Source organism: Pleurodeles waltl, unplaced genomic scaffold, assembly GCF_031143425.1.
Source record: "Pleurodeles waltl isolate 20211129_DDA unplaced genomic scaffold, aPleWal1.hap1.20221129 scaffold_68, whole genome shotgun sequence".
Lineage (NCBI taxonomy): Eukaryota > Metazoa > Chordata > Amphibia > Caudata > Salamandridae > Pleurodeles > Pleurodeles waltl.
In genome coordinates this window covers 3201959-3218970 of record NW_027150389.1, presented here as the reverse complement: position 1 = coordinate 3218970, position 17012 = coordinate 3201959, and the positions used below count along the sequence as shown (strand labels likewise).

The 17012-nt window shown below is 46.6% G+C and overlaps 1 long non-coding RNA gene across 1 annotated transcript in view; it reads left to right on the top strand.

Annotated features, from left to right (window-relative positions):
- LOC138279159 (uncharacterized) overlaps nucleotides 1-17012 on the top strand; it is a 331260-nt gene that overhangs the window by 128890 nt on the left and 185358 nt on the right. Inside the window, exon 3 of the long non-coding RNA XR_011200870.1 lies at nucleotides 1691-1756. This is a non-coding gene — a long non-coding RNA (uncharacterized lncRNA). The remainder of the gene's footprint in view (nucleotides 1-1690; nucleotides 1757-17012) is intronic.

The window sequence follows — 17012 nt, the reverse complement described above, 5'->3', positions numbered from 1 at the left end:
GTGACCTGGTGCAGTATAAAATGGCAGTGAAAGGGTGCTTGCACCTTTTCACACAGGCTGCAATGGCAGTCCTGCAGAACAATTTGCTTGGGCTCCCTATGGATGGCTACTACGCCACCTTCAAGGGAAGCTTGAAAGATAGAGAACGTTCAAAAGGCAATTATTATGATCTACTTAAATGGTGCTGACAGTTGGTGGAATGACAGGCTCACGTGGAATATGGCTTGTGACCGTACTCAAACAAATTTACTGCTCACCATGGCGAGAGTAGGAGAGCAGCCACCCTGCTATAATCAGCACTTTCAGATCCATCACAATCTGGGCCACAGAACTAGATTTCATGCACATCTACTAAGAGGGCACTTGAGGCATCAATTTGTGGGGATCAACTTTAAGAAGAACATTTAATTACAGATGCTGGAATAGTTAACTCCGTGGTAAGCTTAGTACTTTGTAACTCCTCGCGATGGCAGCGAGTAACAGCAGCATTTATCTGCAGTGCAATGAGGCCTCAATTCCAGTTTAGGAGTTAGACTTCCAGCTTTTTTGAGTGAGAGCATTGCCAATCCACAGAAATGTACTGGTCAGAAGAAGGTGCAAGAAGCAAGCCAGCGAAACTGACTAAAAGAGATATCTGACCTATTCCCCCGGAGCAAAGGATGGCCTGAGCAGCAGTGGGTCACTCACCCCACTGGCCCTTCAAATAGATTTATATTGATAATGCTGTAAGTGGGGCCCCGAAGTGAAGAAGAAAGGGGGTCTAGAGGTAAAAGTAAAAGTGTTACAAGTGCCACAAGGGCAGTGGCAGAAGGGCAGGGTGGACTCAAAGAAGATTCGTACTGTGAGAATTAAGGGGCATATTTATACTATGTTTGCACCGAATTTGCGTCATTTTTTTACGCTAATTTGACGCAACTTCATATTTATACTTTGACACTAGACCCGACTAGCGACAAATTAATGGAGTTGGTGTCATTTTTTGCTAGTGGGTGACAACTTTGCGCCAATGAGATGCAAGGTAGCCGTTCCCAGGCAAAAAATGCGCCAGCGCCATATTTATCCCCCATGCTAAAATCATGCATGGGGGGCCTTAAAAAATGGTGCTAAGCTTGCTTAGCGCCATTATTTAACGCCTGGGTATAGGCTGGCATTAGGGGACCTATGGGCCTATTTCTATGGTCAGAGACCATGCAAAGAGCCCACAGGTGCCCTTCCCTGGCCCTAGGGACACCCCCACCCACACCAGGAGGACACCTAAGGATCCCAGGTAAGTACAGGTAAGGTTTTTTGTTATATTTAGTTATATTTAAAAGTGCCATGGGGGGCCTAACTTGGACCCCCCTTACAAGGCACTGTGCCCAATGGCCATGCCCAGGGGCCTTACCGCCAGCTAGCATCATTCCATAAATATGACGCCCGGCGGGCATCCAGGAATGGCACTAGCCGGCAGTAAACATTTTGACGCAAACCTGCGCTAACGCAGGTTTGCGTCAAAAAGTATAAATATGGGCCTCAAATACCACAAATAAGCAGACATTCTGCCACCTCGTTGAGCCCTTCTGTCTTTGTCACAGAGTATAGTGAGTGAAAGACAAAGATTTTTAAGGAAGGAAATAAGCATCGATGATGTTTCAAACTTCAGTGATTGAACAGAACTGTTTTTACAATGTTTTCTTTCATTCTTTTGTAGTCGGAGGGTACCGTGCTGTTGCTCATGGAGATACGCACTATTCTTGGCTACTCCCTTTTCGAGCAAGTAAGACTGCTTCTTATTTACTAATATTTATATACAACCAGAAGCCTCATTGGAGACGCTGCCTCAGACCGTAGTCATGATTGTAATGTAGTGGTCTGTGGGTGAGAAATACACATCATGGATGGGGCGTCCAGGTCTGAGGGAACTTTATACTTGGAACAAGCTGAAGGTCTGATTTAGAGTTGTTACAGATTGCTGCCTCCACCCCCATCACCCCCAGGCGCAGAAGATCCCTCCCTATGGAGAGCCCCCCTGTCTGGGTGGGGATCTCTTTTGCTACAAATGCTGACGCTGCTGTAGCAGAAAACTTTTGCAAACCCCAGTCTTGTGTGGCTGCTATGTTTCGTCAATTTCCTACCATTTTTAATTTTTTTTTGCATAAAAACAAATGATTGACTCAGTGCTTATTTTAAGCTGGTGGCTTCCGGTGGGGGGGGGGGGGGGGAAAGCACAAATGTTTGAGGGCTGGCACTTATTTTTCTGCATCAGGCATTAACGGTGAGCAAAAGTAGCAGATGGGAAAGAAAGAGGAAGAGAAAAACAAACGAGTCTCACAAAGGGAGAAAGCGGAAAGCTGCAAGAGTAAGCTGCAGGGGCAGGGAGTGCCTGTAAATAGATTAAAAAGCCCTGAGGTGGCTTCAGAATGACACTGCCCTCAGTATTCTGTGGTCGCACATTTCATTGCAGCAACTGTGTGTTTCAATGGAAGGCTTTGGGCACCAGCATCTTTTTATTTCCAAATTAAGCACTGGATTGACTGCTGAATGCCTTGCTTTACTTTGTCCCAGGGAGGTGTTCCATAGTTGTTACATATGTGTTCCCATGAATCGGCCCATGAATTTTGACTCTTTCCCAGATTTACTATTACTGGTAGACCTGGGAATGCATCAAAATGAACAAACGCTCTCCCTCTAGCATTTCTAGTGTCATAGTAGCACCTTTTCTGGAGGTAAAGATGCCTGCTTCGATTGTCCTTCAAGTGTTTGTTTAAAGAGTAACTATCCTGCAGATCTGGCGTAAGACGCATGTGCAGATCAGTGTTCTGCTCTATCATATAAGGAAGGTCATGATTCTAAGTTAACACTATGGGTGGAATGAGTGAGGTTGGTACCAAGGTCTATGGTATCACTCAAGGATATCTCTCAACAATAGGTTAGAAACCAGGTTAATCACATTCTGCTATGACCTCCCTGTCTCCATGTCTATTGCAAGCTGCCAGCCAAGCATAGCTTTGTGCTTCTGGGGAATTATTGTGTTTGCTTTAGTTTAGATTTGATACTTGTAAAGTGAAGTCTACAACCTAACTAGGAAATATAGATGCTGAAACCAAAAGTCACTCAACAGCTCCTGTTGAACAGGTGTGAAAAAGTGATCGCAAAACTAGATACCTCAGGGCACTGGGGGGCTGGACACCACCAGTCTTCAACAGTATTCTGAATTTCACCAGGTATGTAATTCTGTTTAATGGCCGGAGTTATCGATAAAGGGCCTGCTGCTCATGGTCGTTCTCAAATGTACACTTGCCCTTTTACACCTTAAAGGGTGACCGGAGGAGTAAAGGCAACATCTGTGGTGTAATAGGACTGTTCCGGGGTACAAATAGCTTTGACACCATAACATGTATTTAAAAAAGTTTAGGGGCCTAATTTAAATTTTGCAGTAGGGCTGTCCTCCACCAGGGCGACTGAGTAAATCAAGCCATCTCCCCCGGGAAGGTCCCAACGGCCACATTTTTAAATATTTCTGGACATTTTAAGCACTGACAGTAAATGCCATCAAGGTGGTCACTGCCAATGCATTATAATGTTGTTGTCTCCGTTAAACATGAAGGAGCTATGTGGTAAAGTTGCAATTTTGTTTCACAAACAAAACCTCAAAGACGGATTTCCTTTTTGAAAATAAAAAATAAAAAAACAATGCCCCACTGTAGGAAGGTGGCCTGGTTTGTGGTGGGTACCTATGGTACTTACACCTTATTCCAGGTCTAGATATCCCCTTATTAGTGTAGTCAGTGTCTAGAAGCCAGGCTCTCTAGAGGTAGCTGTGGATGATTAGCCAAGGCTTATCAAGGAGACATGCAAAGCTCATGCAATACCACTATATTCACACAACACCAACACACATGAAAGGAACCACTCAGTGTTACAAAAATAAAGGTAATTTATTATGGTAAGACAACACCAAAAATACTATAGAGGCAATACTCCCTCAGGAGGAAAGTAACACACATGTTATGTACACTAGTATTCAGAATTAGGCATAAAAACAGTTAGAAAACAGTGCAAAATAGTGTAAAACACAACAGAGAATAGTGACCCTAGGGGGAGCACAAACCCTATACTAAAAACATGGAATGCAAATGTCAGACCCCCACCTAGGTAAGTGGAGTGTGTAGAGGGGAGCTCAGGGTACCAGGAAAGTGCAAAGGTAAGTACAACAACACCCCCAGCGACCAGGAAAGCACTGGAATTTCACCAAAACAGCCACTAAGAAGAAAATAAGAGAATTACAAAACCCAGAGGAGACTCTTGCAAAGGAAATAATTTGTTCTGCCTTCCTGGGCTTGAGCTGTTCAAGCAGCAGGAGGGCAGAACCTGTCTGAGGGGTGGCAACAGCTGGGACTGCCTGGAAAACCCTGGAAGACTGGTGGTAGCAATGCTGGGAGTCCTCTAAGGAGTCCCCAGAGTGCATGGAATCATACTTCCAATACTGGCAACAGTATTGGTGTATGATTCCAACATGTTTGATACCAAACATGCCTATGTTCAGAGTTACCATTATGTAGCTAGACATAGATAGTGACCTATGTCCAGTACATGCATAAAATGGCATCCCGCACTCACGAAGTCCAGGAAAGTGGAGCTGGAGTTTGTGGGGGCACCTCTGCTAGTGCAGGGGTGCCCTCACACACAGTTACCTGCACCATGCCCTCTGGGCTAGGAGGGCCTGCCATAGGGGTCGCTTACAGTGACCTGGTGCATTGACTTGGTAGTGAAAGGGTGCATGGTCTCCCTATGGGTGGCATAATACATGCTGCAGCCCATAGGGATCCCCTGGCACCCCAATGCCCTGGGTACATGTGTACCATATAATAGGGACTTACATGGGGGTGCCAGTATGTCAAATGTGGAGTGAAAATTGTAGGAGGCTGGACTGGCTTGTAGTAAGTACCAAGGGGTACTTGCACCTTGCACCAGGCCCAGTTATCCCTTATTAGTGTATAGGGTGTCTAGCAGCATAGGCTGATAGATAATGGAAGCTTAGCAGAGCAGCTTAGGCTGAACTAGGAGACAAGTGAAGCTCCTACAGTACCACTAGTGTCACTTGCACAATATCATAAGAAAACACACTACACAGATATACACAATACACAGATATACTAAAAAATAAAGGTACTTAATTTTTATGACAATATGCCAAAGTATCTCAGTGAGTACCCTCAGTATGAGGATAGCAATTATACACAAGTTATATGTACACAATACCAAAAATATGCAGTATAGTCTTAGAAAACAGTGCAAACAATGTATAGTTACAATAGGATGCAATGGGGACACATAGGGATAGGGGCAACACAAACCATATACTCCAAAAGTGGAATGTGAACCACGAATGGACCCCAAACCTATGTGACCTTGTAGAGGGTCGCTGGGACTGTTAGAAAATAGTGAGGGTTAGAAAAATAGCCCACCCCAAGACCCTGAAAAGTGAGTGCAAAGTGCACTGAAGTTCCCCAAAGGACAAAGAAGTCGTGATAGGGGAATAATGCAGGAAAGACACAAACCAGCAATGCAACAATGATGGATTTCCAATCTAGGGTACCTGTGGAACAAGGGGACCAAGTCCAAAAGTCACAAGCAAGTCGGAGATGGGCAGATGCCCAGGAAATGCCAGCTGTGGGTGCAAAGAAGCTTCTACTGGACAGAAGAAGCTGAGGTTTATGCAGGAACGAAAAGGGCTAGAGACTTCCCCTTTGGTGGACGGATCTCTCTTGCCGTGGAGAGTTGTGCGAAAGTATTTTCCCGCCGAAAGACCGCCAACAAGCCTTGCTAGCTGCAAATAATGCTGTAAACGTTTTTGGATGCTGCTATAGCTCAGGAGGGACCAGGATGTCGCAAATTGCATCAGAAGAGAGAGAGGGGACGTCGAGCAAGACAAGAAGCCCTCTTAGCAGCAGGTAGCACCCGGAGAAGTGCCAGAAACAGGCACTACAAGGATGCATGAAACGGTGCTCACCAAAGTTGCACAAAGGAGTCCCACGTCACCGGAGACCAACTTAGAAAGTCGTGCAATGTAGGTTAGAGTGCCGTGGACCCAGGCTTGGCTGTGCACAAAGGATTTCCACCAGAAGTGCACAGAAGCCGGAGTAGTTGCAAAAGACGTGGTTTCCAACAATACAGTCTGGCGTGGGGAGGCAAGGACTTACCTCCACCAAACATGGACTGAAGAGTCACTGGACTGTGGGAGTCACTTGGACAGAGCTGCTGGATTCAAGGGACCTCGCTCGTTGTTCTGAGAGGAGACCCAAGGGACCAGTAATGCAGCTTTTTGGTGCCTGCGGTAGCAGGGGGAAGATTCCGTCGACCCACGGGAGATTTCTTCGGAGCTTCTAGTGCAGAGAGGAGGAAGACTACCCCCACAGCATGCACCATCAGGAAAACAGTCGAGAAGGCGGCAGGATCAGCGTTACAGAGTTGCAGTAGTCGTCTTTGCTTCTTTGGTGCAGTTTTGCAGGCTTCCAGCGCGGTCAGCAGTCGATTCCTTGGCAGAAGGTGAAGAGAGAGATGCAGAGGAACTCTGATGAGCTCTTACATTCGTTATCTAAAGTTTCCCCAGAGACAGAGACCCTAAATAGCCAGAAAAGAGGGTTTGGGTACCTAGGAGAGAGGATAGGCTAGCAACACCTGAAGGAGCCTATCAGAAGGAGTCTCTGACGTCACCTGGTGGCACTGGCCACTCAGAGCAGTCCAGTGTGCCAGCAGCACCTCTGTTTCCAAGATGGCAGAGGTCTGGAGCACACTGGAGGAGCTCTGGACACCTCCCAGGGGAGGTGCAGGTCAGGGGAGTAGTCACTCCCCTTTCCTTTGTCCAGTTTCGCTCCAGAGCAGGGCTAAGGGGTCCCTGAACCGGTGTAGACTGGTTTATGCAGAAATGGGCACCAAATGTGCCCATGAAAGCATTTCCAGAGGCTGGGGGAGGCTACTCCTCCCCTGCCTTCACACCATTTTCCAAAGGGAGAGGGTGTAACACCCTCTCTCAGAGGAAGTCCTTTGTTCTGCCATCCTGGGACAAGCCTGGCTTGACACCAGGGGGGCAGAAACCTGTCTGAGGGGTTGGCAGCAGCAGCAGCTGCAGTGAAATCCCTGAAAAGGCAGTTTGGCAGTACCAGGGTCTGTGCTACAGACCACTGGGATCATGGGATTGTGCCAACTATGCCAGGATGGCATAGAGGGGGCAATTCCATGATCATAGACATGTTACATGACCATATTCGGCGTTACCATTGTGAAGCTACATATAGGTAGTGACCTATATGTAGTGCACGTGTGTAATGGTGTCCCCGCACTCACAAAGTCCGGGGAATTGGCCCTGAACAATGTGGGGGCCCCTTGGCTAGTGCTAGGGTGCCCTCACACTAAGTAACTTTGCACCTAACCTTTACCAGGTAAAGGTTAGACATATAGGTGACTTATAAGTTACTTAAGTGCAGTGTAAATGGCTGTGAAATAATGTGTGCATTATTTCACTCAGGCTGCAGTGGCAGGCCTGTGTAAGAATTGTCAGAGCTCCCTATGGGTGGCAAAAGAAATGCTGCAGCCCATAGGGATCTCCTGGAACCCCAATACCCTGGGTACCTCAGTACCATATACTAGGGAATTATAAGGGTGTTCCAGTAAGCCAATGTAAATTGGTAAAATTGGTCACTAGCCTGTTAGTGACAATTTGAAAGAAATGAGAGAGCATAACCACTGAGGTTCTGATTAGCAGAGCCTCAGTGAGACAGTTAGTCACTACACAGGTAACACATTCAGGCACACTTATGAGCACTGGGGCCCTGGAGAACAGGGTCCCAGTGACACATACAACTAAAACAACATATATACAGTGAAAAATGGGGGTAACATGCCACGCAAGATGGTACTTTCCTACACAACCCCCCCCCAAAAGGAAGGACAATAAGACTAGCCATGACCTGATGAGTCTTCATTGTCTAAGTGGAAATATCTGGAGAGTCCATCTGCATTGGAGTGGCTACTCCCAGGTCTATGTTCCACTGTATAGTCCATTCCCTGTAGGGATATGGACCACCTCAACAATTTTGGATTTTCAACTTTCATTTGTTTTAGCCAAAGTAGAGGTTTGTGGTCTGTCTGAACAATGAAGTGAGTGCCAAACAGGTATGGCCTCAACTTCTTCAGTGCCCAGACCACAGCAAAGGCCTCCCTCTCTATGGCAGACCAACGCTTTTCTCTAGGGGTCAACCTCCTACTAATAAAAGCAACAGGTTGATCCTGGCCCTCAGAATTAAGTTGTGATAGGACTGCCCCTACTCCTAATTCAGATGCATCAGTTTGGACATGAAATTTTTTAGAGTAACAAGGGCTTTTCAGGACAGGTGCAGAGCACATGGCCTGCTTTAGCTCCTCAAAAGCTTTCTGACAGTTTGCTGTCCATAATACCTTTTTAGGCATTTTCTTGGAAGTGAGGTCATTAAGAGGGGCTGCAATGGAGCCATAGTTCTTTATGAACCTCCTGTAATACCCAGTGAGGCCTAGGAAGGCTCTCACCTGAGTCTGTGTAGTAGGGGGAACCCAATCAATAATTGTTTGGATTTTCCCCTGAAGTGGTGCAATCTGTTCCCCACCAACAAGGTGTCCCAGATAAACCACCTTACCCTGCCCTATCTGGCACTTTGAAGCCTTGATAGTGAGGCCTGCCTTTTGCAGGGCCTCCAAAACTTTCCATAGGTGGACCAGGTGATCATCCCAGCTGGAGCTAAAGACAGCTATATCGTCCAAATATGCTGCACTGAAAGCTTCCAGCCCTTGCAGGACTGTGTTCACCAACCTCTGAAAAGTGGCAGGTGCATTTTTCAATCCAAAAGGCATTACAGTGAACTGGTAATGTCCTCCAATGGTTGAAAATGCAGTTTTAGGTTTAGCATCTTCTGATAATTTGATCTGCCAATACCCTGCAGTCAAATCAAAAGTGCTTAGATACTTGGCAGATGCCAGTGTATCTATGAGCTCATCTGCCCTGGGTATAGGGTGAGCATCAGTTTTGGTTACCAAGTTGAGACCTCTGTAGTCCACACAAAACCGCAATTCCTTCTTTCCATCTTTGGAATGGGGTTTTGGTACAAGTACCACAGGAGAAGCCCATGGACTTTCAGAGTGCTCAACCACTCCTAGTTCTAACATTTTCTGCACCTCTTGCTTTATGCAGTCCCTGACATGGTCAGGCTGCCTATAGATCTTACTTTTGACAGGCAAGCTGTCTGCAGTATCTATAGTGTGCTCACACCAAGAAGTGGTACCTGGCACAGTAGAGAAGAGTTCAGAGAATTGATCTAGGAGATTTATGCAATGGTCTTTCTGCTCAGCAGTAAGACAATCAGCCAAAACTGCACCTTCCACAAGAGCATCTTGTTCTGTGGAAGAGAAGAGATCAGGTAGAGGATCACTGTCTTCTTCCTGTCCCTCATCAGTTGCCATGAGCAGGGTGAGATCAGCCCTGTCATAGTAGGGTTTCAGGCGGTTGACATGGAGCACCCTAAGGGGACTCCTGGCAGTTCCTAAGTCAACCAAGTAGGTGACTTCACCCTTTTTTTCAACAATTGTGTGGGGTCCACTCCATTTATCTTGGAGTGCTCTTGGGGCCACAGGCTCCAAGACCCACACTTTCTGCCCTGGTTGGTAGTGAACCAAAACAGCCTTCTGATCATGCCATTGCTTCTGGAACTCTTGGCTGGCCTGAAGGTTTTTACTGGCCTTTTTCATATACTCAGCCATCCTTGATCTGAGGCCAAGTACATAGTCCACAATATCTTGTTTTGGAGCTTTTAAAGGTTGTTCCCAACCCTCCTTAACAAGTGTGAGTAGACCCCTAACAGGGTGTCCAAAAAGAAGTTCAAAGGGGCTGAAGCCCACTCCTTTCTGGGGTACCTCCCTCTAGGCAAAAAGGAGGCATGGTAGAAGGATATCCCATCTCCTGCGGAGTTTTTCAGGGAGACCCATAATCATGCCTTTGAGAGTTTTGTTAAATCTCTCCACCAGTCCATTAGTTTGTGGATGATAGGGTGTAGTGAACTTATAAGTCACACCACACTCCTTCCACATGGCCTTTAAGTATGCAGACATGAAATTGCTTCCCCTGTCTGATACTACTTCCTTTGGGAAGCCCACCCTGGAAAATATTCCCAAGAGGGCTTTTGCCACTGCAGGTGCTGTAGATGTCCTTAAAGGAATTGCTTCAGGATATCTTGTGGCATGGTCCACTACCACCAAGATAAACCTATTGCCTGAAGCAGTAGGAGGGTCAAGGGGGCCAACTATGTCAACCCCTACCCTTTCAAAGGGAATCCCAACCACAGGCAGTGGAATAAGGGGTGCCTTTGGGGTGCCACCTGTCTTACCACTGGCTTGACAGGTTTCACAGGACTTACAAAATTCTTTTGTGTCCTCAGACATCCTAGGCCAATGAAACAAGGGAACAAGCCTGTCCCAAGTTTTCATTTGTCCCAGATGCCCAGCTAGGGGAATGTCGTGAGCCAGTGTTAGGAGGAACTTTCTGTACTCCTGAGGAATCACTAATCTCCTGGCAGCTCCAGGTTTAGGATCCCTTGCCTCAGTGTACAAGAGGTTGTCCTCCCAGTAAACTCTGTGAGAGTCACTGACATCCCCATTAGCCTGTTTGACAGCTTGCTGTCTCAGACCCTCTAATGTGGGACAGGTTTGTTGTGCCACACTCAGCTCCTCTCTGGCAGGCCCCCCTTCACCCAAAACCTCAGCAGTGTCTGCTTCAAGCTCCTCTGGTGTAGGTTCTGCACAGGGAGGGAATTCTTCTTCCTCAGAAGTAGAATCCACTGTAGAGGGAGGGATAGTAGGAAGTGGTTTGCTTCTACTAGCCCTAGCTTTAGGGAGCACTTGGTCCATTGTTCCAGGATCCAAGCTTCCCTGTCCTTTTTGCTTTTTGGCCTGAGCCCTGGTTAAAGCAAAAATATGCCCTGGGATGCCCAGCATTGCTGCATGGGCCTCCAACTCCACATCTGACCAAGCTGATGTCTCCAAATCATTTCCTAGTAGACAGTCTACAGGTAAATCTGTGGCTACCACAACTTTCTTTGGACCAGTAACCCCCCCCCCCTCAGTTGAGATTTACAACAGCCATGGGGTGGCTAAGTGTGTTGTTGTGAGCATCGGTTACTTGGTACTGGTGACCAAGTAGGTGTTGTTCAGGGTGGACCAGATTCTCTATGACCATAGTCACACTGGCACCAGTGTCCCTGTAGGCCTGAACCTCAACACCATTTTTTAGGGGTAGCTGCTTGTACTTATCCATATTAAGGGGACAAGCAACTAAGGTGGCTAAATCAATAGCCCCCTCAGAGACTAACACAGCCTCTGTGGTCTCCCTAACAAGACCAACCCCAACTAAGTTACCAATAGTGAGCCCAGCTACTCCCTTGGATTGGCTATTAGTAGGTATGCTCCCACCACCATTGCTATTAGTAGGGACACTAGGTGTAGCAGTAGTGGTTGTAGTGGTAGGAGGCTTGGTGCTTTTCTTTGGACAACTGGGATCTGTTGTCCAATGGCCTTTTATTTTACATAAATAGCACCATGGTTTCTTTTCCTTGTTCTGATTTGAAGAGGATTTGGGCCCACCACCCCCACCAGAGTGTTTTTGTGGGCCTGATGAAGACTCATTTTTAGATTTGTCCCCACCCTTGTCAGAAGACTTACCATCCTTCTTTTTGTTGCCATCTTTGTCACCCCCTGTATGAACTTTTCTGTTCACCCTTGTTCTGACCCATTTGTCTGCCTTCTTTCCCAATTCTTGGGGAGAGGTCAGATCAGAGTCCACCAAGTACTGGTGCAACAAATCAGACACACAATTATTAAGAATATGCTCTCTCAGTATCAAGTTATACAGGCTGTCATAATCAGTAACTTTACTGCCATGTAACCACCCCTCCAAGGCCTTCACTGAATGGTCAACAAAATCAACCCAGTCTTGTGAAGACTCCTTTTTGGTCTCTCTGAACTTTATCCTGTATTGTTCAGTGGTTAAGCCATAACCATCCAGGAGTGCATTCTTAAGAACATGGAAATTATGGGCATCACTTTCTTTCACAGTATGGAGCCTATCCCTACCTTTTCCACTAAATGATAGCCATAGGATAGCAGCCCACTGCCTTTGAGGGACATTCTGTACAACACAGGCCCTCTCAAGTGCAGCAAACCACTTGTTAATGCCCTCCTTATAAGGGGGAACTATCTTGTGCAGATTCCTGGAATCATGCTCTTTTACAGGATGACTATGGGGAATACTGCTGCTGCCACCATGGGTATCTAAACCCAACTTCTGTCTTTCTTTCTCCAGTTCAAAAGACTGTCTATCAAAATCCAGCTGTTGCTTTTTAAGCTTCAGTCTGGTTTGTTCCACTCTCAATCTATTGAGCTCCCTTTCTAACATTCTGTCATGAGGGTGGGTGGGAGGGACATTCCTAGACACAGAAATATGGTGAGAATGGACAGAAGGAGATCTGTCCCTTACAGAGGGCACCCTAACAGCTTGGCTGACAGTGTAATGTGAGAGCACATCATCTGTATGATGTGACTCCACCGCAGTACCAACTATGCTAGACTGCCTTGTAATGGGAAGGCTAAGAAGTTTCTTTCCTGAACCTTTACCTGGGGGAGTCCCTGGATCAGATTGGGAACCAATAGCTACTTTTTCAACAGATGGGGCACTTTTAGCCTTATCTTTTTCTCTAAGCATGTTAAGTAACAATTCCAAGGAAGGATTCTTCCCTACACTCAAACCTCTCTCTATGCAGAGACTCCTTGCTCCTTTCCAGCTAAGGTGATCATATGCAATCTTAGACAGGTCAACATTTTGGCCTGTGTCAGACATTTTTAGAGAGAGTTAAAGTGATAGAAAAAGAGAAAAAAGTTTTCAGAACTTTTTAGAAAGTTTAGATGTACTTTTCAGCACTTAGAAAAGAGTGAAAAGAGGAAATGCAAAACTTTTTAGCACTGTGTACACACACTGAACTTGTTTTTGTATATTTTTCGGTTATGAAAAGTACAATGACAAGTGTGGTAAGTAGTCTCAAAGCACTTATCCCACCGCTGCACAACCAATGTAGGAGCCTGGACTGGCTTGTAGTGAGTACCAAGGGGTACTTACACCTTGCACCAGGCCCAGGTATCCCTTATTAGTGTATAGGGTGTCTAGCAGCTTAGGCTGATAGATAATGGTAGCTTAGCAGAGCAGCTTAGGCTGAACTAGGAGACGTGTGAAGCTACTACAGTACCACAAGTGTCACTTGCACAATATCATAAGGAAACACAATACACAGTTATACTATAAATAAAGGTACTTTATTTTTATGACAATATGCCAAAGTATCTTAGAGTGTACCCTCAGTATGAGGATAGCAAATATACACAAGTTATATGTACACAATACCAAAAATATGCAGTATAGTCTTAGAAAACAGTGAAAACAATGTATAGTTACAATAGGATGCAATGGGGACACATAGGGATAGGGGCATCACAAACCATATACTCCAAAAGTGGAATGTGAACCACGAATGGACCCCAAACCTATGTGACCTTGTAGAGGGTCGCTGGGACTATTAGAAAATAGTGAGAGTTAGAAAAATAGCCCTCCCAAGACCCTGAAAAGTGAGTGCAAAGTGCACTGAAGTTCCCCAAAAGACAAAGAAGTCGTGATAGAGGAATAATGCAGGAAAGACACAAACCAACAATGCAACAACTGTGGATTTCCAATCTAGGGTACCTGTGGAACAAGGGGACCAAGTCCAAAAGTCACAAGCAAGTCGGAGATGGGCAAATGCCCAGGAAATGCCAGCTGTGGGTGCAAAGAAGCTTCTACTGGACAGAAGAAGCTGCGGTTTCTGCAGGAACGAAAAGGGCTAGAGACTTCCCCTTTAGTAGACGGATCCCTCTTGCAGTGGAGAGTTGTGCAAAAGTATTTTCCCGCCAAAAGAACGCCAACAAGCCTTGCTAGCTGCAAATCGTGCGGTTAGCGTTTTTGGATGCTGCTGTGGCCCAGGAGGGACCAGGAGGTCGCACATTGGACCAGAAGATAGAAGGGACGTCGTGCAAGACAAGGATTCCTCTTATCAGCAGGTAGCACCCGGAGAAGTGCCAGAAACAGGCACTACAAGGATGTGTGAAACGGTGCTCGCCGAACTTGCACAAAGGGGTCCCACGTCGCCGGAGACCAACTTAGAAAGTCGTGCAATGCAGGTTGGAGTGCCGTGGATCCAGGCTTGGCTGTGCACAAAGGATTTCCGCTGGAAGTGCACGGGAGCTGGAGTATTTGCAAAAGAACCGGTTTCCAACAATGCAGTCTGGCGTGGGGAGGCAAGGACTTACCTCCACCAAACTTGGACTGAAGAGTCACTGGTCTGTGGGAGTCACTTGGACAGAGTTGTTGGATTCAAGGGACCTCGCTCGTTGTGCTGAGAGGAGACCCAAGGGACCGGTAATGCAGTTCTTTGGTGCCTGCGGTAGCAGGGGGAAGATTCCGTCGACCCACGGGAGATTTCTTCAGAGCTTCTAGTGCAGAGAGGAGGCAGACTACCCCCACAGCATGCACCACCAGGAAAACAGTTGAGAAGGCGGCAGGATCAGCGTTACAGAGTTGCAGTAGTCGTCTTTGCTACTATGTTGCAGTTTTGCAGGCTTCCAGCGCGGACAGCAGTCGATTCCTTGGCAGAAGGTGAAGAGAGAGATGCAGAGGAACTCTGATGAGCTCTTGCATTCGTTATCTAAAGTTTCCCCATAGACAGAGACCCTAAATAGCCAGAAAAGAGGGTTTGGCTACCTAGGAGAGAGGCTAGGCTACTAACACCTGAAGGAGCCTATCAGAAGGAGTCTCTGACGTCACCTGGTGGCACTGGCCACTCAGAGCAGTCCAGTGTGCCAGCAGCACCTCTGTTTCCAAGATGGCAGAGGTCTGGAGCACACTGGAGGAGCTCTGGACACCTCCCAGGGGAGGTGCAGGTCAGGGGAGTGGTCACTCCCCTTTCCTCTGTCCAGTTTCGCGCCAGAGCAGGGGCTAAGGGGTCCCTGAACCGGTGTAGACTGGCTTATGCAGAATTGGGCACATCTGTGCCCAAGGAAGCATTTCCAGAGGCTGGGGGAGGCTACTCCTCCCCTGCCTTCACACCATTTTCCAAAGGGAGAGGGTGTAACACCCTCTCTCAGAGGAAGTCCTTTGTTCTGCCGTCCTGGGACAAGCCTGGCTTGACCCCAGGGGGGCAGAAACCTGTCTGAGGGGTTGGCAGCAGCAGCAGCTGCAGTGAAACCCCAGAAAAGGCAGTTTGGCAGTACCAGGGTCTGTGCTACAGACCACTGGGATCATGGAATTGTACCAACAATGCCAGGATGGCATAGAGGGGGCAATTCCATGATCTTAGACATGATACATGGCCATATTCGGAGTTACCATTGTGAAGCTACATATAGGTAGTGACCTATATGTAGTGCACGCGTGTAATGGTGTCCCCGCACTCACAAAGTTCAGGGAATTGGCTCTGAACAATGTGGGGGCACCTTGGCTAGTGCCAGGGTGCCCTCACACTAAGTAACTTTGCACCTAACCTTTACCAGGTAAAGGTTAGACATATAGGTGACTTATAAGTTACTTAAGTGCAGTGTAAAATGGCTGTGAAATAACGTGGACGTTATTTCACTCAGGCTGCAGTGGCAGGCCTGTGTAAGAATTGTCAGAGCTCCCTATGGGTGGCAAAAGAAATGCTGCAGCCCATAGGGATCTCCTGGAACCCCAATACCCTGGGTACCTCAGTACCATATACTAGGGAATTATTAGGGTGTTCCAGTAAGCCAATGTAAATTGGTAAAATTGGTCACTAGCCTGTTAGTGACAATTTGAAAGAAATGAGAGAGCATAACCACTGAGGTTCTGATTAGCAGAGCCTCAGTGAGACAGTTAGTCACTACACAGGTACACATTCAGGCACACTTATGAGCACTGGGGCCCTGGAGAACAGGGTCCCATTGACACATACAACTAAAACAACATATATACAGTGAAAAATGGGGGTAACATGCCAGGCAAGATGGTACTTTCCTACAATGGTTATCTGGGCTTTTTCTCCCAGACATGTAAGGTGAAAAGGTGAAAAAGTTTGGTCGTCCGAAGAGGGGTTTGACGACATTTATAACAGCAAGGCTAAAAATGTCCAGGATACAACTAAAAGAGGAAAATGCTGATTTTTTGGTAATAAAACTGCCAAAGTGGCATAAAATGATAGGGAGACCTCTTTTGCTTATTAACGTCTATATTCATCCTGATGCCCATCCTCGGAAACTTATGACTTCTAAATTAGTAGAAATAATTTTAACATGTGTGAGAAAGTAGCCTCTTTCTAGCCTTGTTACCCCCACTTTTGGCCTGTTTGTGAGTGTATGTCAGGGTGTTTTCACTGTCTCACTGGGATCCTGCTAGCCAGGGCCCAGTGCTCATAGTGAAAACCCTATGTTTTCAGTATGTTTGTTATGTGTCACTGGGACCCTGCTAGTCAGGACCCCAGTGCTCATAAGTTTGTGGCCTATATGTATGTGTTCCCTGTGTGATGCCTAACTGTCTCACTGAGGCTCTGCTAACCAGAACCTCAGTGGTTATGCTCTCTCATTTCTTTCAAATTGTCACTAACAGGCTAGTGACCAATTTTACCAATTTACATTGGCTTACTGGAACACCCTTATAATTCCCTAGTATATGGTACTGAGTTACCCAGGGTATTGGGGTTCCAGGAGATCCCTATGGGCTGCAGCATTTCTTTTGCCACCCATAGGGAGCTCTGACAATTCTTACACAGGCCTGCCACTGCAGCCTGAGTGAAATAATGCACACATTATTTCACAGCCATTTTTCACTGCACTTAAGTAACTTATAGGTCACCTATATGTCTAACCTTTACCTGGCAAAGGTTAGGTGCAAAGTTTATTAGTGTGTGGGCACCCTGGCA